This window comes from Rhipicephalus microplus, chromosome X, assembly GCF_043290135.1.
Source record: "Rhipicephalus microplus isolate Deutch F79 chromosome X, USDA_Rmic, whole genome shotgun sequence".
Classification (NCBI taxonomy): Eukaryota; Metazoa; Arthropoda; class Arachnida; order Ixodida; family Ixodidae; genus Rhipicephalus; species Rhipicephalus microplus.
The window spans coordinates 466057503-466083004 of NC_134710.1; the positions used below are offsets into that span (position 1 = coordinate 466057503).

The following is a 25502-nucleotide window of genomic DNA, read 5'->3' on the forward strand; positions in this document are numbered from 1 at the left end:
AAAACACAAATGCTAACAGCCCGACATGGCGACACTGAAACCTCTCCGTAAAATGGTCTATAGAAAGCGATAGTTTAATACCGCCCCGTTCGCATCACCTTCTGAATCGCTAGCCTTGCTTTGCATCTTGATGGACAGCCGAACCGTGCCTCAAGGAGTGAAAAAGTCCGCGCCCTTGTAAATTGGTCATTTCATGCTATCCCATAGAACGCCTCCTGCAAATACAGTGGCCGACTGCCCATCACTGCGATATAATTCATCGTTTTGTTATTTGTAGCCACTACGAGCACACGGTGAGGCAACACGTGCACCCCTGTCAATGGTCTCGCTGTCCTCGGCAATTTGTGCGCTTTCGATGCAACCAGTCGCTGCGCAGTTCGCATATTTGACGCCTGGTGTAAATCCATACGCTTCTCCAACGCAATATTACATGCGGTAATGACACTCCTCGGCGTACGCAGTACTGTTTGTTTTTTAATTTTCCGAAGCAGTTTGCAGCACTGACGCGGCTCAGTGGCTCACCTCCTGCTTGCCACGCAGAAATCCAGGGTTTGGTTACCTCTCGGAAATATTTCTTTGTTCGCATCTATAACGAATTTTCGTTCGTGAACAGGGCTGATTTTTATCTCACAACCAACTACGCCAACACTGCAATTTCTGCGAAATGAGGCTTTAAATGCTATCGCGTTCAGACTCGCCATTATAAAGGATACCGAGACACGTTGTTCAATTATCAACTCTTCATCACATAAACAAAGGTGAAGGTGCTATTCCAGCTTAGTATACCGCTTGCCGGTTTCCGGTTTGTGATTCCGGGTGTGCCGGGCCTTTATACATAGAAAAGTTCCTAGGCTTTTACTCGCTTCTATTAGCGAGAGTTTTTTTTTTTTTTTTTTGTGCCGTCGGCAGCAGTATTCGTCAGAATCTTCCTACTTGGGAATCTTTTCATATTACCCTATATATCATGGTGTCGTTCTGGGATTAATATGGGTCCAGTGACTGCCCCCTGAAAAACGTAAGGAAGACATTCGCTAGAATCTCGAGCGGAGGCAGTTATCCAGCCGCCAGGAACGCCGGCACAAACGAAAAGTTTTGTGAATTCTTAGCCGAATTCGGCCTTCGATTGTATATGGCCCCTTTGAGGTTCGATGCTCCAGTTTATTTTCATAACCAGACAGAGGTCGCTGGCGACATGCCATCGTTAAAAAAAAGATAAGAAAATGACAACGAGAAATTTGGAACGGAGGGTTCGCCAGTGTTTGACCCAAACTGAACCGGTATTCGGTGGCCACATATTCGCTGTTAGCAGGTTTGAAGAAGTTGGATAAACCGGACCTGCAAGGCGTGTTAAGATAGCCCAACGGAGGAACACGTTCGGCTCCGTCAAGAGAGACAACACGGCTTAATTACTCGCGGTAAGTGCGTGCGCGGGCATAGTAATGCAACCTTCACGAACGGCAAACGCGAGCCGCATCAAGATGGGTGGTTTAGTCGCCGCGGCTATGAAAAATGAAGCGCCCATCCAGTGCGGAAAGTCAACGCGCGCAGGCACACCGAGCATCGCGCATGTAAGTGCGCCTCCAACAGGTTGGATTTGTTGCCTAAGCAACGCTAGAACCGGAGTGCTATAAGGGAGGCAAGGGGTTGGATTACTTGGGATTGCCCTTATAGCCTCTAATAAATAACGATAATCGTGCCGGGAAAACTCAGACAAACGGGTTGCGTCGGCGTTTGGACACCATGTAACTACTTCGGGGACTCGTTAATGTGCGGCAGTTGACCCCCCTCTAGGTTGCCGGCACGTTTCACTGCGGGGCGCCGACAACATCCCCTCGGCGCTATCCTTTTAATCTGCGCGCTCTTAAAGGGGGCCAACCCACAAGCGCAGCAGTTCTCTCGTTCTGCCCCGTCTTCTGCGTGCATCGAAGGCCATATCGTGAGGAAGATTTGGAACGCACACGTAGTACACGTGCCAAGGGCGCTCGCAGTACTGGCGTCCCGGTTGAATATATATATATATATATATATATATATATATATATATATATATATATATATATATTTGTTGGCAAGCTGTTCAATGCAACGGTGTGGTAGAGCGAGCCCTTATTGTATACATGTTATGTATTAACGTCGCCACCGTTCGCTTCCATCGGCGCCGAAGAACGACTTCTTATCGTACAGCTCGATAGAATCGCGCGTTGCCGAGTCGCACCACGCACTCTAAGCCGTCTGCACCGTTTACAGTCAGCCGCCTTCTGCGCATAGATAGGTACTAGGCAGTTTTAGCATAGCGCACCGCGAGCCCTTGCGGTGCGGTCACTGCCACTGCTCATGCGTCGTAACGCGAGTCGGCGTTCGCGCTCGTAGACCGCACGCAGAAAACCCGAAATTGCGTGCGGCGATCGCGGTCCGCATGTGACCCGCAAGCGCTGGTTTCGAGGCTACGGTGTCACTGCGACCGTGCGTTGTGGTTTTCTGCAGGGCAAACGGTATTCTAAAACTCATATGGCGCCCGCAATGCCCGCAGCGCTTGCAAACGGTATTCTAAAGCTCCCCATTGTATCGGATACGACGCGGCCCGTAACGTGCGTTACCCAAACAGCGCGTGCTCTGCCGATGCCACTTTTCTCGTTTTCCGTCCGTCTTGTCCTAAACTCGCCCCGGTCGTTGACTTCGGGTCTTGTCGTCGTCATTCATCCTGCGACAAATATTATCGGGTCAAACACCACCCTGTTCAGTAGTTTTGCCTCGAGGAGATTTCTCTATCATCGCGGAGTCTGTGCTGCTCCAGCCGCTTTGCGAGTATTCTTGCCTTCGGCGGCAACAGAATTAGATGAACTGGCCCCGCAAGCCAAGCGCACTGGTGCTTGAGCGGGTTTGTCACGTAGTCTAACTGCAGGCAACGGTGAGGAACATGTATTTGGCCGTGCTGTAACCGTGTTTGTCGGCACATTTTTAAACCCTGGCTAAAGTTACCTGGGCCACCCTGTATATATAGAAGCTATTCGGGTGAAGAAGCGTGAAAGCGGGCGTAATAGTATCCGTCCGGAATGACCTCGAATGAGAGTGTGTGTAAGTGAGAAACGGCTACGGCAGGCTCATTAAATGCTTGTTTGTGACGGCGCGCGTACCTGGGACGCGCGACATGCCTGGTTTTGCCAGCTAGTGTGCGCAATCGCGCATTCTGTATACGCGCGTCTTCCCTCAAAAGGGCACTGGCGACGCTCTACGCCACCGCGGCTTCCGTCCTTTGACTTGAAGGCAAAGCCACCGACTAAAAGAGCTGCCCGGCCCCGCAGAGCCTCGTTTTCGTTTTTTTTTTTTCTCTTCCAACGCCGTCTGCTGCGTTCCCTATATTGCCTGAGGTGACTGCCCCACTCGACTCAACGCACGGCGTCTCGCTTTGCGTTGCGCGCAGTCTCTTCCGCAATAAAAGAATGTGTCGACAACTCAGCACGAAGAGAATGGTGCTGAGAAGCGACCAATTTCCGCAAGCGCTTTCCCCGGTCTACGTTTCGCGTCGATTTCGCCCAAGGCTGCGGAGGTGAAAGCTCGGATCGCGCGGGATAGCAGGGCAAGCGTGCGAAGCAGGTTTTCCGCGGAACGGTGAGGGGCACGTGGTGTCTCTTTGGAAAACAGCTTGCCGGTACCAAGCTGGTGCAAAGCAGCTGCGTAATACTTGCTGGAGAATTACGCCCCATAACGACGAAAGGAGTATGAGAGACGCCGTATTGGAAGGTTCCCAAACTTTCGTTCACCCAGTAGGGTCCAATAAGGTGCACCTAAATCTAAGCGCGCGAGCTTTTATTTGGCCTGCATCTAAATGCGGGTGCTACGGCTATGTATAGGATTCCATCAGTAGTCGAGCACGGTTACTACCAGGCCCGCGACGAGGACTAAGCAGCTGCAGTCGCCAGGTCTGGCTATGTTTTTTGTGGCGTGTGACCCGGTGTCGTTGGCTCTGCTGTTACCGCCGAAACGGCTTGTACCTCGCTGAATGAATGCAAGAACATTGGGCACTAATAATCGGAGTCAGTGCAAGCCAAAACATTTTTCTTTCCTTTGTTTGTTTGTTTAAACTTAAGTCTGACTTCGTTCGAATAACGCCCTATATGACTGTGTGAGTGTATGCCGCCTTTTCAGTGTGTCATTATTTTGGGAACCCAATTTTTCAACATTGCTCGTGCAGTGCTGGTCGAAGTTATGTTGCGCCATGTATGTACACGCGTCGTAAAATCTGTCGCAACAACAACTGACTTCGTGCGCTTGTGTAGTCAGTAGGGGTTGCACTAGCAACGTCCACAATTACGGAAATCGTGCGTTTTCCGAAAAAAAAAAAAAAGGTCACTCGCTCTTAACTGCGTTAACAAAAAAAAAGTCTTTGCCTCGTACAGACACTAAATCGCCTCGTGCAGTTACTGCCTGGACTTACAAGTTACTTTTTTATGCGAAAATGGAATATTTTCAAATGGCTACCGTTGGGATTACCGCAAAAGGTTTTCGATGATAACGCAACTTAATCGGAAATGATCGATACTTTAGGCAAACAGCGGTGAGGTCGAAGCACCGATGGCTTTTCTCTACATTTCTCTCTCTCTCTTCGCCACACTTGCTGGCACCGGGAAGGTAATTGCCTGGCAGATTATGCAAGCGACGTCCCTCAACTCGCTGGCGAACGAAGACGGATTGATGGGAATGAAGGATTTTGCAATGTTGGCTGGGATCCCGTTTTCTATATCTGTTGGTAGTGTCCTCGGCACTGCTACGTAAACGCGGCTGGTCCATTATTCTTGCCGATTACTATAATGGGCACCATTCGTCAAACGTCCAGCTCCCTAATCCACCGACTTACGCAACAGTCCTTTTACGTTTCGGATTTTGTTGAAAACGACGTCTGCTTGGCCCAAAAAAAAAGAGCTTGGCTGGATGCTGTTTATTTCTTACGAGCGAAAGCAGTATACTCGGCGTCCTATACGTTCACTTTTTCATCAAATGTTGATGGATGAAACTTCACCATAGATATCCTCCGCATTATGCATGCTTTGGTGCCGTGCAGCGTGCTCGTCCATGTGGTATAGTTACGGTAGAGAGTGAAAAACGATGCGAGATGCAATTATGGTGCAGGCGAGTGGTTGGCTCCCCACGGGTAGGTAAACTCTTGATCCCTGGCGCTGTTCTGATATTCATATAGTATCGTCTCAATTGATGTACAGAAAATGAGCAGATGAAGCGAGGCATAAATATACAAGAGTATACGAGTGCTGCGTTGTCTAAGTTTTGATGCCTGCTCGTTTATGGTTCCTGACTGTGCACTCGCCTATCCGAGTAATTTAGTCTGTTTCTCTCAAATATCTATGTTTGCTGATGCGCTTCCTGAATTACGGCGAGGTATGTAGGCATGCGAGCGATACCCCTCTCTCTCTCTCTCTCTCTCTCTCTCTCTCTCTATATATATATATATATATATATATATATATATATATATATATATATATATATATATATATATATATATATATATATATATATATATATATTTATATATATATATATATGCATACTTTCTCGTATTTCATTATTTCAACACATGCTGCACAGTTAATACATTCATTACATGGAATTCATTATGTTTCAAGCATCAATTTTAATGTGCCCGAGCGAGTGCAGGGCTATCACAAGAATATCAAATACAGTTTCAGAGTTTGAGAATTAGTCTTTTGTTATAAAAATACATATGAATTGTACCGAATATACTTGTAGATGAGGATTGAAGAAATAATTATTCGTTTATTTAGCTAAATCTACTATCAAATAACGAAGCATCAATAGTGGGAAAACTATCGCAGAACGACAAAAAAAGATGTGCAGGAGGAAGGGAATGTCTTTGTAGTGTGAGAGCGATACTCTCTCTCTCTCTCTCTCTCTCTCTCTCTCTCTCTCTCTATATATATATATATATATATATATATATATATATATATATATATATATATATATATATATATATATATATATATGAGGGTGGTGTTGGGTTTTTTTTTTTCTTTTTGTTTGCGGATTTGTGCGTCTGAATATACTTGACAAAGGTCGAGTATTTGTAAATGGTGCCGCAGGCAAGCCGCTCAGGCAGGAGACCGCGACTTGTAAACGCAACCGGTACTCGACTTGCCAGAATCGTTAGTAATAAATAAGCCCACCACAAACAAACCCCTCGCGCTCTTACATATGCTTTATGGATTAAGAATAGAAATGATAAACAAGTACTGCAGCAAGTGGTGCACGTTGCCGAGTTAGGTACGAGTATAACTCGTTTCCGCAATTGTATTTTATAGGTGCCTGTTGTGTTCTAACTGGGCGAGCCGGAGGAACATTCGGGCAATTCGCTATTTCGTTGCTCGTGTGGGTGGAAGAAGTGCTACTTGTGATTTTGACTTGACCTGGGCGCGACGATGTTTCCCAGTTTCGCGTTTCACTGCTCAGACTGGTGTCCTTGCGTCTACGCGTGACCCGGTTCAAGGCCGTCTCGAGGCATGCACGTCAGCTTTCCCGGTGGGCACGCGAAACTAGGAGGGGCTCGCGCAGCCGCCGAGGAGGGCCACCGCGCGCACGCAGGCTCGGCCCTGCTTTGCGCAACGCACGCGCGCTTGGAGCTCGTTATGATTACTACGCGCTCGCTAATATCATACTTGGAGGGAAAATAGCAATAGCTGGCGGGCTACCGAGTGGATGTATAACATCGCCCGATGTGCGCCGCAGAAGCACAGATGTGCGTGGAAGAAGTGCTTAAGACTTGAGAGAAGGCGAGCCATGTTCTATAATTCATTTCATATGCATTTCTTATTTAGTGACTTCTATCTGATTATTCGTTTTTTGGCCAGTCCCCGAGAGTAGATGTGAGCAATACAAATAGGCTATCATCATCATCATCATGGTCGTCATCGTGGTCATCACCAAGTGTTGCACATGAAATGTTGCACAGTTGCGGCTTACACGTTAGACCTCCCTTTCCGCCACTATTGAGGGAGCGTTTGTGAGGGTTTTGTTTAACGCGATGGCGTTAAAGATCTCGTTTCGCAGAAATTTCGTTGTCAGCGTCGTGGTTTGTGAGCGAAAAATTATCTTGTGCGGGACCGAAAACTCGGGAAAGCGAAAATGAGTTAAATAACGAAACATTGTGGTCCGAGTTTGGTTTGAACCCGGGTTGTCTGCTTGGAAGTACACTGAAAATATCTTCCTCTGCTTGAAATGATGTGAAGTAACATACATGCTTTGGAAATATACCCGTCCTGTATGCGTGATTGACAATGCAACATGTACTATCGTAGTAATAATGTGGTACAAGCGTACATTGCCATCGGGCGTAAGAACATGCGATTATCGTGACTTCATCGTTTAAAGCGGGCTACCCACTGCAAAGGGCATCCACGTTCTAGCGCTTTTGCCATTAAGGCCACCGAGTGAGTGCAAAGGAAAATCTCACGCGCACAATTTACCGGGTTCGAAATCACGCTACCCATTTCACAGAATGCTGCCGCATGCGAAAGCTTCATTGACACAAGTAATTTCGAACTCAGTACGCACTAGGGCAGGATATCATTATCGCGTTCAAAGGTGAAACTTAAGGATCCCCCAGTTTTTGTACCACGGATTTCGAACCAAAGTGCTGATTCAATTTGATTTCAACCCAGAGAATCCGGTTCAACGCGCCACGATGAAGCAAATCTGAAGATTCTAATGCAGGCTGTTGTTTTCACTCTGCATTGCACTTACGCGTGGTGCATCCAGGGAAATAACCAGCAGACTGCACGTGATACCGCTTAGAGACAAGCGACAAATTCCGCCGCATTGCATTGGGACGCACAATCTAGTACACGGAAAGCGGAGCAGGCATCAGTGCGGGGGATTCTGCTGTCAAACCAGAACCCCGAGGACAAGCTCTCGTTGTCAAGCTGTGAGCAATGCATCACTTTTCCATTGGACCTAGCTTTCAGTGACCGTCCAATGTCTGCACCTTATTAATTGCTCCTATATATACTTGTAGAATATTAGGAGTGCTTCTCGCTCACACGCAAGTAATTTGAGCAATAATGTGTCTCTATGACCTTAACCTCTATTACGTGTTATCTCATGTCGATATAAAGTCGCAAACAAGAACAACAACAATATTACCGTGCCTCAGTCACTGAGCACATGTCGTCTTCTTTATCTGATTGTTCAATTTAATCGATCTTTCAGATGAAGGTGATCCTTAACATGGAAACTATACGCGCGTTCCGGAATTCCTGGGTGTTCTTTGCTTGCAAAGGACAAACTCTAATAAATAAACCTCGAGTTAAGGCGTTAGAGAGCTGTTCAACCGCTAGGAATCAGCTGGCCGCCTTCGCACAAGCTGTTGATCCTCTGTGTACGTTTCGAGCGGCTCTGGAGTCGACCCCACTCCTAGTGCTTGATTTTGCGTGCGGAGATGTCTCGACGAACGGTGACATGCAAGCATCGGTTTCATTTTTTTTTTCTGCTTTTGTCAGTAATCACTCCCAAAATCTGAGTCCTCCTATAAACAGCCTTTGTCGTTCCTCCCTTTGGCACGCAGTGTCGCTGAGATTTCGCGAAACGTTGTCAATTGTTCTGTATTCCTTTTCTTGTCAGTGTTGCACTCTGTATGCACTTGTATGTGCTTTTGCCGCACTAATTAAGGGTCCTAGCATTTAAAAGCATTGCCTGTGGTGATAGCATATGGTTCTGTAACTTATGAAAGCGTGTGTTATACCGTGAAGGATACAAAAAAAGGCCAAATGAAATTTATCTATATCAATACCGGTGACAACACGCGCGAGTTATGCCTGAAATCCAGGTTTAGACTGAAAAAAAAAAAGAACGCCGCCGTGGTGTTCTAGTGGCTAAGGTACTCAGCTTCTGACCCGTAGGTCGCGGGTTCAAATCCCGGCTGCGGCGGCTGCATTTACGATGGAGGCGCAAATGTAGGCCCGTGTGCTCAGATTTGGGTGCACGTTAAAGAACCCCAGGTGGTCGAAATTTCCGGAGCCCTCCACTACGGCGTCTCTCATAATCATGTGGTGGTTTTGGGACGTTAAACTCTACATATCAATCAATCAATCAATCAATGACCTCTGAAAAAAAACTCTGTTTTAATGTCGGACCTAACCGTGGAAACCAACGTTAATAGATAAACGTTGGTTAAAACTACAGACTGTGTTCTGTGTCTCGAAAAATGGCGGATATGGACGTATGACGACACTGTTGTCCTGCGTTTTTAATGAAACGGCGGGGAAGACCGTAAATGAGCACTCGAAGTTTCTGTTCCTGTGCTCAATCCGTAAAAGCGAAGAAAATAACGCCAAGCTGAGGTATTTTGTCACGTGGTGCGCTTGCTTCCGGGAAGCCGAAAGCAACGCCATTGACACTTTTGGCCTCGTCGTCGGCGGTAGTGGGGCATCGTGCGGTATCTTGTGGTTTTTGTACGCGTGCAGCGATTCGTTAACTTATACGTGTGAGTGCGTTTGGGCACGGTGTGATCAAAGATGCCATCCGCACGTTGTGCGTGAGTCAGACATCTTCACGGGGAAAGGGGCTCTTTGCTCTCGAGAAAGGATAGTCGCTCCGCAGCCCACCTGTTAACTATATATAGTTAACAGGTGGGCTATTACCTATGTATTAACTATATATAGTTAACACATAGGTAATACACAGTTATATAGCAACGTGGAGCCACTGTTACACCGGACACGGTGCTTTAAATCATGACCTGCATCGAATTCCTCTACAGAACTTGGCTACTCTCCTCTTTTTGTTTTATTTTTAACAATGCAACTATAAGAAACGGGATTCGTGGAGAAAACGCCTTCGGCCTGTTCGAGTGACACGTTTATCGCTTCTCGTTGTGACAGAACGAGCTGAGAAGAGTGCTACTCGTTCGGCTCCTTTCTCTTCTTCTCGCGCGTAGAGAACGCCGTCCGCGTCAGTCTGCGTTTCGTGATGGCCACGACAATCCTATTGTTTCTCCCCGGGGTCCGAGAATAGGCCGGCCTCTGTTCCTGGTGCGTCTTTCGTTTCGCCTTTTGGAAACGGGCAGCGCACGCTGGGGGTCGTTGCACCTGCGCGCGCGATGCCTTCCGCATTTAAAGACTTTTGACCGTGCCAAAAGTGGATTCAACACGCCATGGGAAAGGCTCTTTAGCTAGCGCAGTTTGTGCGTGGTTTGAAGATACGTATTGATATAGATCTTAGTAGTGGTCAACTTAATTCTGATTTCGCGGTCGCTGAGTCAGTCGCGCGTGACTCGGCGTTTTCTCGTGTCCTCGGACTGAATCACTCTGCCGAATGACACCGGGCAGGGCGATCATGTTGCCCATATCTCTTGGGCTAGCGCTTCCATCTCAGATGCACTTTCAGGATTCAACTGGTTACACATGATCGGTGGTCTAGTAGGTAATATGAGGGTCTCGTGACCCAGAGGTAGCGGTATCGAATCCCGGCCATTGTGGCCGCACTTCGTTGGAGGCGAAATGGTAGAAGTCCGTGGATTCAGACGCACAATTAAGAACATCTGGGGTGAGAATTTCCCGAGTCTTACTCTACCGCGTGCCTCGTATGCCCTGGTTTTAACCCCCCCCCCCCCCCGAAAAAAAAAACAACACCTTGTACAGGTACACGGTACCGTGACGTATAGGCACGTAGGTTCGAGACTTTCGCTAGTGTTATGTGTGGCAACATCGCATTCTCTCCTTCCATTCGTCAGCTCGGTACAGTGTTATTATTCTCTAGGTTCTTCATAGCTGCAGCTAAATCGTTTGCCAATAATCTTTGTCGTCATTTCCGGGGCCATCGATGCTTAGCTGTGCCCTGGCGATAAACAGCGCTCGCACTAAACTTGTCGGCCTAACGCTGTATAACAGCACACCTGCAGTGGCGCGCCATGTCTTGATGCAGTCGCCACCGTCTTCAATTGCAGCTGTTGCTGGCCTGCTTAATATTGCTGACGGAATGGCAGGTGTACTTGTAATAAGTCGCACGTGGTGTGTTCTCGCTCCTAAATATGAAAACAGTTACTGGAAATGTTCTCAGTAAACGCCCGATTGTATGCCCCTAGACAGGGTAGCGTGGCGTACACGAAGCTACGTTATCTTTTGTCGCTAGCAACATATTCTCCATGAAACTGGAACTTTATACTTTTCCGGGGCTATGAACATCATGCTTGTACCCATTCATTTGCATCAGGGAAAGACTAATCCCATATAGCTGTTTGCAGGAGAAAATTCCATTGAATTCTGGCGAAGGACGCAACTTAAAATGTATATGAACCACTGCGACAGACATTCACGAAACGAAACTTTCACCGAAAGTTTTGTTTTGTCAGTAAATTCAATCCGCACAGCTCAAGTTCACTGCCACGTATATGGCAATAGAGCTTACCGCCTCTTGCTATTCCGAAAACGTGTCGTGGTCTATTATTTGTAAGGACAGATTTGTGAAGCTTCGTGGCTTTTCATTTGACATTGAATAGCTTAAGCACTGCTTCTTTTTTCTTGTGAATACGGAGCCTGATACAGGCAGCGGAGCCGAGAGAGTGCAGTGAAGCTTGCCGTGTCGGGCGCCGACGTCGTTCGGGCACTGCGGCCCCAATTGCGTGCCGCGGCGTATCGCGCGCGCTCTGTAATAATTCCCGCCAGCCGCCGGGCGGGGACCGCGCGCAGATCATCGATGCCCGTGATGGACAGCGCACGCAGCGGCTCGCTGACCAGATCGCGGGCACTGCGCTCTGTCGTCATGTCTCGGCTTGCTACAGAAATAAACTACACGCCGCTCGCACATGGGCAAACTGTAATGGCGCCGATCATCAGCGATAAAATTGAAGTGAATGCTATGATACCGCCACCGCAGTCGTCAGGAGTGGTAGGGGAGAAAGGGGGGGGGGGGGGGGGGGTTGGCAACTTATCGGCATGCAGCGCTCCTTGACAATGCATGAACTTACAACGCCTTCACGAGGACGCTGGTTCTTTTGAACTGCCAATGATTTATTCGCTTGGACGGTATACCGACACAGCGTCGCTACCATGAAATGGTATACGAGTACACCACGAAAGTACAAGTCAAGAGCGTTTAGGTTTCCCCGCCATTGACCTTTGTAGAGCCCCAGTCCTTGGCCGTGGTGGGACGTAACTATTCCTTACATAACGTGCGCTGCCTGAGCTCCTATCATTTTTCATGGCGCTGTTTGCCCGAACATAGCCCTTGAGCCATAGAACACCATATAACATTATCATGAATGGTTTCTACGGCTGTGTGTGGTTAAGGTAAAACATTAATAAATCGTTCGCACCGTGACTTGAGTGATGCACCTTGCGTCACCGGTGTTACGGGCAATGTTATAGTTGTCCTTGTTCTTGGCGCTGCGTTTCCTTCTCAACTTTCTTTAATGAGCGGTCGGCTTCGCTGCATGGAAATCGGTGTTCACGGTCGGCCTCCCGCGGACCAGCTTACGAGGGGATCGCGGTCGACTCGCGCTTTCGTCTCTCGGAAGTCGCCATTCTGCAAAACCTGCGAATTCGGCTGGCTATCGAAGAGATTCCTGCCGACAATAATTATATTCGGCGTTTTACGTGCCGAAGACACGATAATGACGATAAGGCGTGCCGCAGTGGATGACTCCGGAAATTTCGCCGAGATCGGGTTCCTTTCAACGCGCACCTAAGTGCACGGATGTCTCGCATTTCACCTCCACCGAAATGCGACCGTCGCGCCCAGGTTGGAACCCGCCACCTGCGGGTCAGCGGTCGAGCATGGACCACCGTGGGGCGCGACGACCGTCGCGCCCGACGGTGGTCTGCTGATAAAAACGAGGCTTCAAAGACGCGAGTCTTTGAAGCCTCGTTTTTTATCAACAGTAGATTTTATAAAAGCACTGTAAGCGTCCGCAAGTTAGTATCCCAGTCTATCATTGCGTGGGATTAGGGAAGGCGCCCATTATATGTGAAAAAAAACAAGCATTGAATTGCGCATCAGTCGTCTCTGTGGTTTGCCCGCGAGCGCTTGTCGCTGCGATGCTTCGACCGCGGTTTGTCGTCAAAATCTCGTCGTTTGGCGCTCTTGCGTCAGCTGGGCCCTGAATACACGTGCGCGAGAGTGCGTTCAAGCAAGGCAGAAGAAGTGGGGAGGGGCCATCACAGAACTGGTTTCCCCGGCTTCTCCCCAAATGGATCGCCCCCTTCGGAGGCAGGAGGCGCGTGCGGCCGCCGTCGTAGGAAGAAAGCGTGCAATCGAAGCCACGCTTATCGAGACTAGCCGCGGCGGCCGGTGGGACGACATGCATGTTTGCTTGTTCTTTAGCTCGACTGATTGATTTGGATGTTAGACCACGTAGCTGCTCGTTGGCGTGCCGCCATTTCTCGAGCAACAAACAAATGAAAAAAAAAAGTCATCAGTGATCGGAGAATGATAAGGTGAGGTTTTACGAAACGCATTCCAGCAACAGAGCGGCCCTTGAAAATGTGCGTTGAGGGAAGGGGGTCAGAGAAAAACAAACGCAGCTACGAACGGTACGCTGCGCGTTTCCTGCGGCCTAACATGCATAGTTAGTTGTACAGTACAAAGCTCCTGGGCTGAAGAAGTACCTTGAAGTGTCCCTATCTAGTTTCAATAGTGAAAGGAGAATATTTGTAGAGCAAATGTTTATTTTATTGCTTATACTACGTGAATACGTAAAAGAAAAGCAGTCGCTGTAATTAGCCCGGGAAAACATGGGCTAACTACAAGGTGTAAATTAGCCCGTCAGGAAGGACAGTTCCGCGCAGAAGGTGCGGAACTGTTCTTCTCAATTATTGTCCTTTTTTTTCGTCGTCAGGAACACTAAGATTTGTGCATATGCTCTCAATAGCGCCTGTGTGTGTCTCCTTCATCTTGCCCCGTCTGGGAAAAAATCTGCGCTAAAACACTTTAGATATGTCTTACCGACGTTGCCAAAAGTCCACGCTTGGGATAGAGTGGGGTTGCTATGACGAATATACCAAGCTCGGGAGCCCGTACGTGGCGCTCACATAATTACTAACCATCCTTGGCAGTGAAAAACGGTTGCACGATGCATACCCTACTGTACGATGTGTGGGGCAAAGGGACACAGTCGTTTTCGTTAACTCTTTCTTGCATAAGCGGGCCGATGTTGCTTGGTACTGAACGGTGAGCATTCAGGATTTTGATAACAGTTTCGGGGGTTGCGCGTGTCGAAGCTATCCGTGAGTAATTGGCGAGGAGCGCCATGGTGTAGGATGACATCGTGGAGCAAAAAGTCCGCAACGTCAGCAGCGGTGCTGGTTGGGGAGCGCTCGAGTGATGGCATACTTAGTCGCGTAGTCTATAGTAACTAAGACCCACTTGTTGCCTGATTTCGACTCAGGAAAAGGATCGAGAAAATCAAATACCAACAATATATCAAATACCAACAACTAAGACCCACTTGTTGCCTGATTTCGACTCAGGAAAAGGATCGAGAAAATCAAATACCAACAATATATCAAATACCAACAAAATCAAATACCAACAACCCCGGACCTAGCTTTCGTGAAAAATGCTGGCTCGGTAGGTTGGGAAAATCTTCTGACGGATTTAGGAAGTGATCATTATATTACAGTTACTAAATTACAGATGGAGGCAAAATCTAAAAGAAAGTTTACTTACGTGGATTGGGATAAATTTCGGGAGTCACGCAGCGCTCGAGCGGAACAGGGGGAAATCCCGGACTCTCTGGGGCAATGGACAGAGATGCTGCTGCAGGACGTTAGAGCGGTTACCAGAACCATTGAGACAGAGGTACAGACAAACAAAATGGACAGTCGGCTTGCGCATTTACTGGAGGCAAAGCAGTCGCTATTGGCCAGATGGAAGGGTCAGAGACTTAATCGTAGGCTTCGGAAAAAGATAGCAGAGTTAAATACACAAATTGAAGAACATTGCAAAAACTTGTCGAGGCAGCAGTGGGATGAAATTTGTAATTCAGTCGATGGACAAATGCGAACCAGAGGTAAATGGAATCTTTTAAAACACTTGCTTGACGAGTCGGGCACTAAATCTAATCAGAGGGGGGTCCTTCTTAGAATACTTCATCTTGCTCAAAAATCCTCCTCGGGCGCGGAGCTATTGGGGCAGCTTGCTGAGAAGTATCTACCGCTAGCAGTTGATTCCATGCAAGCCTATCCGGGGTATATGGGAACACCTTGTGCCCATTTGGATGAACCCTTCACCATCAGCGATGTGCGACGTGCCCTGCACGAACTTAATGGCCGATCGGCACCGGGTCCAGATAGGGTCACCAACAAAGCGCTTCGGAATTTGGAAGATGACTCTGTTGAATTTCTTACTGATGAGATTAATAGGATTTGGAAGGGAGGTGACATCCCGGAACAATGGAAGTTGGCCAAGGTGATCCTCATTCCCAAGCCCGGTAAAGCACCAAGTTTGGACAATCTGCGCCCCATCTCTCTCACGTCATGCGTGGGAAAGGTGGTGGAACACGTTGTCCAGAACCGAATCGCGGACTACATAGAGCACAATGATCTCTTCCCTCACTACCTTATTGGCTTTAGGCCAGGCCTCTGTACGCAGGATGCTATGAAAATCATTAAGTGTCAAATTTTAGATAATCATACCAGAGACACCAGGGCGATCCTAGGCTTGGATATAAAAAAAGCGTTTGATAATGTCCGCCATGATTCTATTTTAGATGCGATCTCAAGTCTCAACCTAGGTTCCTCATTTCATGCGTTTGTCAGATCCTTCCTGTGTGGTCGAAAAGCCATACTTAAAGTTGGAGATCTAGAATCGGATGTGCAAGCGCTGGGAAATAGGGGCACCCCGCAGGGATCTGTTCTATCACCCTTACTTTTTAACATCGTCATGGCTGGTCTCTCGAGGCAGCTTTCTGGAATTTCAGATGTTGGTCATACAATTTATGCCGATGATATCACCATTTGGTGTAGAGGAGGAAGTGATGGCACTGTAGAGGCGGCCCTGCAAGAGGCCATCGACACTACCGAGAGTTTTCTGGAAGACACAGGCCTTTCTTGCTCTCCGGAAAAGTCTGAGCTTCTCCTCTATAAACCGGTCAGGAGGGGCCGTCGACCGCGAGGCTGGGTGCCGCCCCTAGAAAATGACATCCACTTACGTACCAAAAGTGGACGATCAATCCCCAAAGTCGCTTCCATTCGGATCTTAGGTATGACGCTAGAAGCAACGGGCACCAACACCATCACGATTAAAAGGTTGGAAAAAAAGACAGACAGTGTTATTAGGCTCATAAGACGGGTGGCTAACCGAAGGACAGGACTATCAGAGGACAACTTGGTCAGGCTTATACATGCTTTTCTGCTGTGTCATTTTGCATATGTGGCGGCAATGCATGTCTGGAAGAGAATGGAAAGGGACAAGCTTAATGCAATGATCAGGAGAGCTGTAAAGAATGCCCTTGGGCTCCCCAACTACACCCACACCAATCGTCTCCTGCAGTTGGGAATTCATAATACATTGGAGGAAATTGCGGAAGCACAAGAAAGAACACAGGTAATTAGGCTGTCTGGCTCAAAAGCGGGGAGGATGATTCTCGCAGAAATGGGTATTCCACCAGCTCAGATTGAGGCTCTGTACCAAGGGTTGACGAGGGATCAGAAGGAAAACATCATTGTCTCGCCTGCCCCGCGGAACATGCATCCCCAACGTAATGTTGGAAGGAGGAGAGCGCGCGCTCGGGCCCTTCTTCGCCAAGTTGCGGATCTTGACGGGGGGGCCTGTTTCGTAGACGCGGCGCAATATGATGGCCAGAGAGACCGATTCACGGTAGTGGCAATCAACCACAAAGGCACTACAATTAATGCGGCGTCGGTATGCGCCAGAACTGCCAATGCAGCTGAGCAGGTTGCCATCGCCTTGGCTCTTTTAGATCAGCGTAATGAACACATATTTAGCGATTCTAGAGCTGCCATTCGTGCCTTCAGTGTTGGAGCTGTGTGCAAAGAGGCCAAAAATATACTCGGTGATAAGTTGCTTACAACCCATACCATTACATGGTTCCCAGCTCATATGGGAAACATGGACGGAGGGATCATAAATCTCAATGAGTTGGCCCACTCCAGGGCGCGAGGGTTAGCTGTCCGCGGCCATGGAGGACCTTTGGGTCGAACTGGAGATTTCGTAAACAGGGATCCGCCAACTACATATAATGAAATAACCCAACATTTCGCTATGGATAGGAGAATCTTTCCACCTCCACATGCGAAGCTAAATAGAGCGCAGGCGCTTACATTGCGATTACTTCAAACAGAAACGTACCCTAACCCTGCCTTTCTTCACAAGCTTTATCCTGATGTTTATTTAACCAACTCGTGTACAAAATGTGGCGGTTTAGCCACCTTACACCACATGCTCTGGGAGTGCCCTTCGGTACGTGGCACCGATACAGCATCGTCCAGAAAGTGGGACTCCGCTCTCCGGAGTCCAGACATAACATCGCAACTTTGGGCTGTCCAGAGGGCCCACGATGCGGCGCTAGGGCTCGGCCTTACTGTCCCATCGTGGGAGCGGCCCGCCGTGTGCTAGGGCGCACGCCTTCGGACTTGTCAATAAAGTTTTTCCAAACCAAACCAAACAATATATGATTACGAAACATGTTGTAAGGAGGGGGGGGGGGGGACTCCGGGTTAATTTCGACTACCTTTGGTCAGTTGTTAATATGCACCCAAATCTAAACATACAGGTGTTATTTGCGTTTCAGTCCACTGAAATGGGGCCGTATAGAGGCCGAGAATGGAATGGACCTCAGAAACGCGACACCTTACGAGCTATCGGCAGTAGCACCGCTGGTTAGCATAAGGCATGTCTGCAACTTTGAACATATATCCTCGCTTTTATAGCGCTTCTATTGCAGGGGTTCTGTGAGGCTGTCTCGTTAACTCTAAGCATGGATGAAAAATTTGGTTTGCATGTGACACCCCGAAATTATATGCGGTAGTTAATGTAAATCAATCAGTCAGTGAAGAATTTTATTATAAAGTTCTGAGGAGTTTAACCCATCAGGGTGTCCACGAAGAACACCTTATAACAGCCGCTACTGTATACGCGACGCCCAAGTCGGGGCGGGAACGTGGCGGCGTTCGGCCAGTTCTTGGGCCCGCAGTGCTGCCTTTAGTTGGCGTCGGAGCTTTGTAGAATTGCTGTATATGCTCTCTACGGGAACTGAGTTGCGCATCGGTCCGCCATCATGTGAAACGGCTGTGCAGTGAAGCCACACGTAGCGTGCGCAAGAGAAAAATACGGCGTGATGTTCCGGTGCGGGCGGCGCGCCGAAGGCTTATTCGCGCGCGTTGAGCAAGATTACACTGTTCAAGTAAGGCGGTATACTGCTATAAGTAGCGAAAATGCTTGAGGCCTCTGGGCTGAGTATTATAGGTGCACGCTAAAGAACCCGAGGTAGTTGAAATTTCCGGAACCCTCCACTACAGCGTCTCTCATAATGATATGGTGGTCCTGGGACGTTAAACTCAACAATCAATTAGGTGAGATGAAAATGATTAAAATGGTAACTCACTCGGAATGATGCCGCAGTGCGGTTTTTACATCAGACATAAGATGCACACTGTTTCTGCAATAACAATTTTGTGGTATCCTCGTTCATTTTGACAGCGCTAGATGGCGCGACCTGTCCAGTCTGTCGGGGGCTTACATGTTTGCTGCTTCGATGTTCTGGGCATTCTAACTTTGGTAGTCCGGCTGAAACAATGAAATCGCATTGGCGCTCGCAATTCGGCTTATTTTGACTCGATGTCTGCTGTATCCGCAATGCGGATATCGCGAGTTCGCATGAACGAAGGTGGATTTCCGAGGTAGCGCCGCAAACGTACAGCCTATCCAGCGGGTAGTTTGCGTTACGTAAAGGTTTACGCTTTGTAAAGATCCACCGTGCATGCGCAGATTCTATCCGGTAATATGGTAACGTAAAGAGTATACGTACAAGCTAAAAGCCCCTAATGGCGGTCACGATGATACTGAAGTCGGCACCGGCAGAGAATGCTCAGGCGCCGTACCATCGTGCATGTAAAGTGGGCTTTTTCACGTGAAATTGAACATTTCACGTCACTTTGCACCACGTGACAACGCTCGCCGAATAGCGGCGCAAGGAAATGGTATGTGCAACTGTGCTACCTAAAGGTAGCATATACAGTAGAGCTTGGGGCTCCCGAGTGCCTCTTCCCAGTCGGACTAACGCTTAAATTAACTAATGTCCCGCGTTACCTCGGTTAGTGTAAGTGTACAATAAAAAAATCAAAGCAGCTTCGCACTATTATAGCCCCGCCGCGGTGGTCTGGTGGCTAAGGTACTCGGCTGCTGATCCGCAGGTCGCGGGATCGATTCGCGGCTGCGGCGGCTGCATTTTCGATGCAGGCGGAAATGTTGTAGGCCCGTGTGATCAGATTTCGGTGGACGTTAAAGAACCCCAGGTGCTCGAAATTTTCGGAGCCCTCCACTACGGCGTCTCTCATAATCATATGGTGGTTTTGGGAAGTTAAATCCCACATATCAATCAATCAATCAATCATGTCGCACTATATAATGGTGCCTTGCCTTAATAGAGTGTGGAGCTGGACAGGCTTTTTCTTTTTGCCCGCTACGGTTTTCTTTCTCGTCCTCTTTTTCAGTTATGTTCTTTCTTTTGACGTTAAACCCCACATATCTATCTACCTTTCTTCTGATTTCTATTTGTTGTTTCAGTTTTCTTCCCAGTTTTGTTCCTTTCTCTATCATTGTATTTCTCGCCTGCTCCCTCGTTCAATTTTTATGCCGGAATATGTGTTTTACCCTATATCATCACCAAAGAGCTCGATAAACAACAGAAACAATCCTTCTCTTTGTCGCGAGTTTCGGCTCAAAGTGCTGCAGCTCGCTATATACGCTGACGGCTGTGCGTGGTTTTGCCAGCGTTACGCCAAGCAAATAGCATACGATGGTGTGGCTCCCTATATGAAGTGCTCTGCAGTTGAACTGCTTATAGAAAACTCATGAGCACGCCTAGAGCCAAACAATTTCTGTATTTTGAGAGTATACACTTATGCCGCACCCTTATCAAGTACGGGGCGCACATAAGAAAGCAAGGCCTTGTCTTATATCTGCGTAACAACGTCGTGACAGGGGTCGAGTTAGTGATTCGAGAAAAAAAGAAGGAAAAGGTTCAGGTGGGGGGGACACTAACTAGTATACCGCGAAATGTATACGCATTTGATACAGCGATGACCGTGGCGATAAGCTTATCGGCATCATGATTCGCGTTGCTCTGTCGCTTCCGAAATTTATATCTATGTATACACGTTTTGAATGCCGATGTGTTGCGTGATCTAAAACACCTAACATCACACTACATCCCCCCCCCCCGCCCTCCTTTCCCGATCCCGCCTTTCTAATTCGCCGTCCTTTTGCAGGCTGCGTTCGCATCGAAGAGGGAGAAGACTCTCTTTGTGAAGCGCGCTTTAGGCATATCTACACAATGTACGTATACTGTTCTGTAATTAGAGGCAGCGAATGTCTATCACTATGTCTTCTCTGTGCTATTAATTTGCGCCAAGTTTTAGTGACACATTCGGAAATCGGAGAAAAAAAAGTAGTTTCGATAGCTGTTGCTTTCGTTAGATGTATGTTCCGATAAGTAAGCGGGCATACCGCTAGCGGCGGCCGTGGCCGCCAGTGTCTCAAAATTGAGATGTGTTCGGACACGCCAGTGCAATGATCCTGCACCGGCTCTTTCTGATTCCCGCCTAGTCGATATTATTCAACTAATGAGGCTTATTAGCTAGAGACGCCTCTTTGTGAGGCAGTTGATAGTGTGGTGGGTTCTTTTCTGTCTGCTTTGATGACGATTGCTGCCGACTCTGCCCTCTACGAATTGGACTCTGCCCTCTACGAATTAGTGGTGCGCCACACGGGAGCTTGCGCTACAGTCGAAATACGTTTCTCCTGCCGAAAAATTCAGTCCTACAGGTGATCGGACTCGCCGTTCTTTCGCCCTCCCGCTTATGCCAGTGGACTTCTAGCGAACCTTGCCGCCCTTGCCGCCTCTCCTTGTCATATGAACACTATGAAGTCAGCTCAAAAGAGGCATTTTTTCGTGTTTTTTTTTCCTCTCGTATGACGCACAGAACTCGTTATTGTACCACTGCGTGTGCTGTGCAGGCTTGATAAGCCCGCGCGTCTTCGATACGCGAGATAAGCCCCGACTGAATTTTTTTTTTCACTTTTTTTTTCACGCTTACGTAACTGAGTCGCTCTGCATACCAATGTCCGTTGCTCCCGTGGCATCCTGACCTCGCCGTGGTCATCGCACCTTAGTAGCGTGCTCCACTTTCGAATTCTCCCCCGTCTCGACACTCATTCTCCGGATAAGGCGTCTCGGCCTTCGATACCGCGCGGCGGTGATGCAGTAAGCGGTTTGGTTCTCGAGAAGTCATGCCAGACTTTTGGGATGAGTAAAGACAAAATCCCGAGATGATGCTTGCTCGTCTCGCCGAAAACAGCGAAACCGAACGACAGGTATCTCGCTAGGCAACAAGAGAGGGAAATCTAAAAAAAAAAAAAAAAAGAGCGCTGAGCCGGGCCGGGTAGATCTATGCAGCAGCCAACTGATACGCGCCTGCCGACCGCTCCGGGACGCACGCTTGGGCTGCGCAAGAGATATCGGCTACCGCTCCAGACCTAAAGCGTGCAAGGAATTTGAAGCGTTCCCCTCTGGTCTGGCAAGTCGGGCAGTCGTGCATTGGCCACGGCAGAGGAGCAGAAATGCTCGCGTTGCGGAGAGCGATAAGAGAGTCCGAAACGTCGCCTTTGCAGCAGAAAGTGGAACTCACCTCCAAAGGCAGTGTCGAGGCTGTTCAAGGTCACGGCGCGCTGTAATCACGTTTTTGTGTATCCTGAACGTAAAAACATCGCCGATTCGCTTGTGGCACGTTTATTTGTTTAATTGGCTCTCAGATCTTGAAGAAAAAGGCGTGACAGCTTTTTGGTCTTACATATCTTATTTCTTAAAAATATTTCGTCATTTTTAAACAGTTGCAGGGCTTGAAATATCGTTCATAAGAGTATGTCTTCGCGTTTAAGTCTCAAAGTCTCAAAACCATTATATTGTTCCAAAACTATGATAACCCCCGATTAAAAGGGCAGAAGAAGCTGACAGGTGCGCGATTGTTGCTCAGCCATCCTGACTCTTGGCTGTGCAAATGCCTTTCGCACATACGACACCAAACCTATAACAATATGATTAAAAGGGATGATGTAGTGGAGGGCTTCGGAAATTTCGCCCCTTTCGTTTTCTTTAACGTGCACTCCCATGCACAGTACTTCTCGTATTTCGTCTTCATCGAAATGTGAATGCCGTGGCCGGGAACCCGCAACCTTCGGCTTTTCAGCCGAGCGCCGTATCCGCTACACAACTGCCATGGACGCATCATCACTTTCAGTGTTATGCTAATAAGCAATGGACCATTTCAGAACGGCACGAAGAGATCCGCGCAATTAATATGTCTTTGCTAAAGCAGACCCGGCAGATGGACATAGAATTTATATTGAGTGAGAGGTTACGTTACCTAATGAAAATGCGACACCCATTGCAAAATTTGAATTTCTTGGGCTGTGCTTTGGTCTCGGTTAATCTGTTATTTTAGTTCCTCGGTTCTACCGAAGTTTGTGTTCCTGCGCGCAACTGGGGCGTTTCAGCGCGGCCTTGTTCATTCTCGCTGCCGGTGACTCACGCGTACCCAGATAGCATGGGTTGTTGGACTCATTATTGATGATTGATTTGTGGTGTTTAACGTCGCAAAACCACTAAATGATTATGAGAGAGGCCGCAGTGGAGGGCTCCGGAAATTTCGAGCACCTGGGGTTCTTTAACGTACCCCCAAATCTGAGTACACGGGCCTACAACATTTCCGCCTGCATCGGAAATGCAGCTGCCGCAGCCGGGATTCGATTCCGCGGCCTGCGGGTCAACAGCCGAGTACCTCAGCCAATAGACCACCGCGGCGGGGCGGGTTGTTGGACTCAGATGGAAGCATCGAAAATTCAGTCGACATTTACTGAAAAATACAAAGTAATTTTTGCGAGCATCATTGCAGCTGGACAGGCGATGATACGAGGTGTCTCATAATCATATGGTGGTTTTGGGACGTTAAATGGCGCATACCAATCAAGCGATTATACAAATTAGTTTCTTCATTAGTCATTTGTGATTCGAAGTATAGTCTATAAACGGTTTCAAGGTTGCAAGCGTTGTACCAAAAAAAAAAAAAAACTTCTTGTTACCTCAATTACGAGCTCCTCCTAACAGTCGAAATTGAAAGCACGTTTTGAAGTTCTTTTCAAGGGTAAGCGAAATCTCTCCTTCATTTCCACATAAATGGAACGTGCGTAAAGTACAAGCGAATGTTTTATTGCTCAAAAGAATATTTATTTGAATATGTTTTGCCACATAAGGGAAGGAAACTGTAGAAAATTATCGGGCTTTCTTCTAAAGCTCTTATTATCAACCGATGCTATGAAGGCACATCGGTGGACAAAAACGAGTGTCATCAATGGGCTGTGTCTGTAAACATTGAAAGGGTCTATATAGTACTCTCGCTGCTTACGTCACCTTCACGGGGGGCCTCCACACTAAGTGGTCGCTATAGGGCACAAGTAACACGCAGTGAGCTACGGAAGGTAGCCGGAAGGTAGTCGACGCTCTCACTGTAGATTGGCCTTGCTAACATGCGTATTACGAATGCGGGTCGGGATCGCGTCACCTCAAGGCTATCCTGCTGAATTGCATATATATGATGGCTCTAACTGACGCTGAACAGTTTGACATAAGCGAAAAGGAAAAAAAAAGGAAACTAAACGTGGATTGCATACTGTCGCGTGAAGTGTTTGTCTTTGTCCCTCCTTCTTCGTGTACAAAGCTGGTTAGAAAATTGTATTACCTGCCTTGCACAACTACGCGGTGTCGGTTTCAGTCGGTGCTGCAGCACGCATTCGCCCAGGAGTGCGTCGTAGATTGTCGTATCCGCCTGCGTTTATTTTTCTATGTGTATGCAACCGATCTGTTCCACGAGCGACAACCGCTTGTGACTGGCCGCAACGTTTATGGAAATTTCGCAATAGATTTTGATAGTCCTGTGAAATTTATGCCACGCATATTATCTAGTGCTTTTGGTACTCGACTGCTTACCCGCAGGTCGCGGGTTCGAATTCCGACGGTGGCGGCCGCATTTTTCGACATGGCGAAAAGGCTTGAAGCCCGTTCACTGAGATTTAGGTTCCCGTTAAAGACCACCAGGTTGTGGAAATTTCCGGGAGCACTCCACTACGTCGTCTCCCATAATCACAACGAGGGGCTGGGACATTGAAACCCAACAACAACAACAACAACAACAATAATAATAATAATAATAATAATAATAATAATAATAATAATAATAATAATAATAATAATAATAATTATTATTATTATTATTATTATTATTATTATTATTATTATTGTTGTTGTTGTTGTTGTTGTTGTTGTTGTTGTTGTTGTTGTTGTTGTTGTTGTTGTTGTTGTTGTTGTTGTTGTTGTTGTTGTTGTTGTTATTATTAATATTATTATTATTATTATTGGAGTTGTCGCTGCCGTCAACATTACGCGCAGGGCACGAGTAACCGAGTTTATTCTAGAGCAACGCGAGTACCAGTTATAAAGCTGGACGTTTCGATGAAGGCATCTTTATACAAGCCGAAGTATTTCACGTCAGCAACGGTCGACGACTGTATACGCCACCATTGGTGTAGAGATTGCGTTTTTAGAACTTTGACATTTAAACTCCTGGGCACAAGATCGCCCATAAGTTTGGGCACTAACAGTCCGACTGCCGCCTTCTTCACCTCGACAACCATGTGACAATGCAAGCGCTACGTCGTTGCGGGGCATAGCGAGGTGGTCCCGTTTCGGCGTGCTCGCTCGGCTGGGCAGTCGACCATGCATGTGATGCCCAACAACAGTTTCCCTGGCTAGCCGATTGGTGCGGAGCTATTACGATTTTCCTAGCGTTGCATGCCAACAGGCTCCCCAATATCGTGAAACTGTCGAATATGGAAATTAAGATATTAGAAATAATTTAACGTGAAATAAAGTCTTACTGAAGTAAAGATATTCTCTATGCTGTTAGGGGAAGTTCCGTATATACATCGCAGAAAGAAACACCAAGAAAAAAAAAACACGTTGAAAGCATGTTCGTTGTAGTGGTGCTATATTTGGCGAATTCGTTCTTTTGCCATTTAGCGTGTTTTTTTTGTTTTTTTTGGGGGGGGAGGGGGTGGAGGGGGATACGACGAGACTCATAGTAACCAGGACACACGGAGAGCCACAACGCCATTTTTCCGGCGTTTGCAACGAATAAAGCTTTGGTTCGTGAGAGTGAAGACAGATCTTCGCGGCCTTTACGATT

The 25502-nt window shown here is 47.7% G+C and overlaps 1 protein-coding gene across 4 annotated transcripts in view; it reads left to right on the top strand.

The window, feature by feature from the left end:
- LOC119160832 (uncharacterized) overlaps positions 1–25502 on the top strand; it is a 221062-nt gene that overhangs the window by 53322 nt on the left and 142238 nt on the right. Inside the window, exon 2 of one of the 4 annotated variants that reach the window (XM_075880731.1) lies at positions 20475–20541. The exons of the other annotated variants lie outside the window; for them this stretch is intronic. The gene's annotated coding sequence lies outside the window, so the exon portion shown is untranslated. The remainder of the gene's footprint in view (positions 1–20474; positions 20542–25502) is intronic. 4 annotated transcript variants of the gene reach the window in all.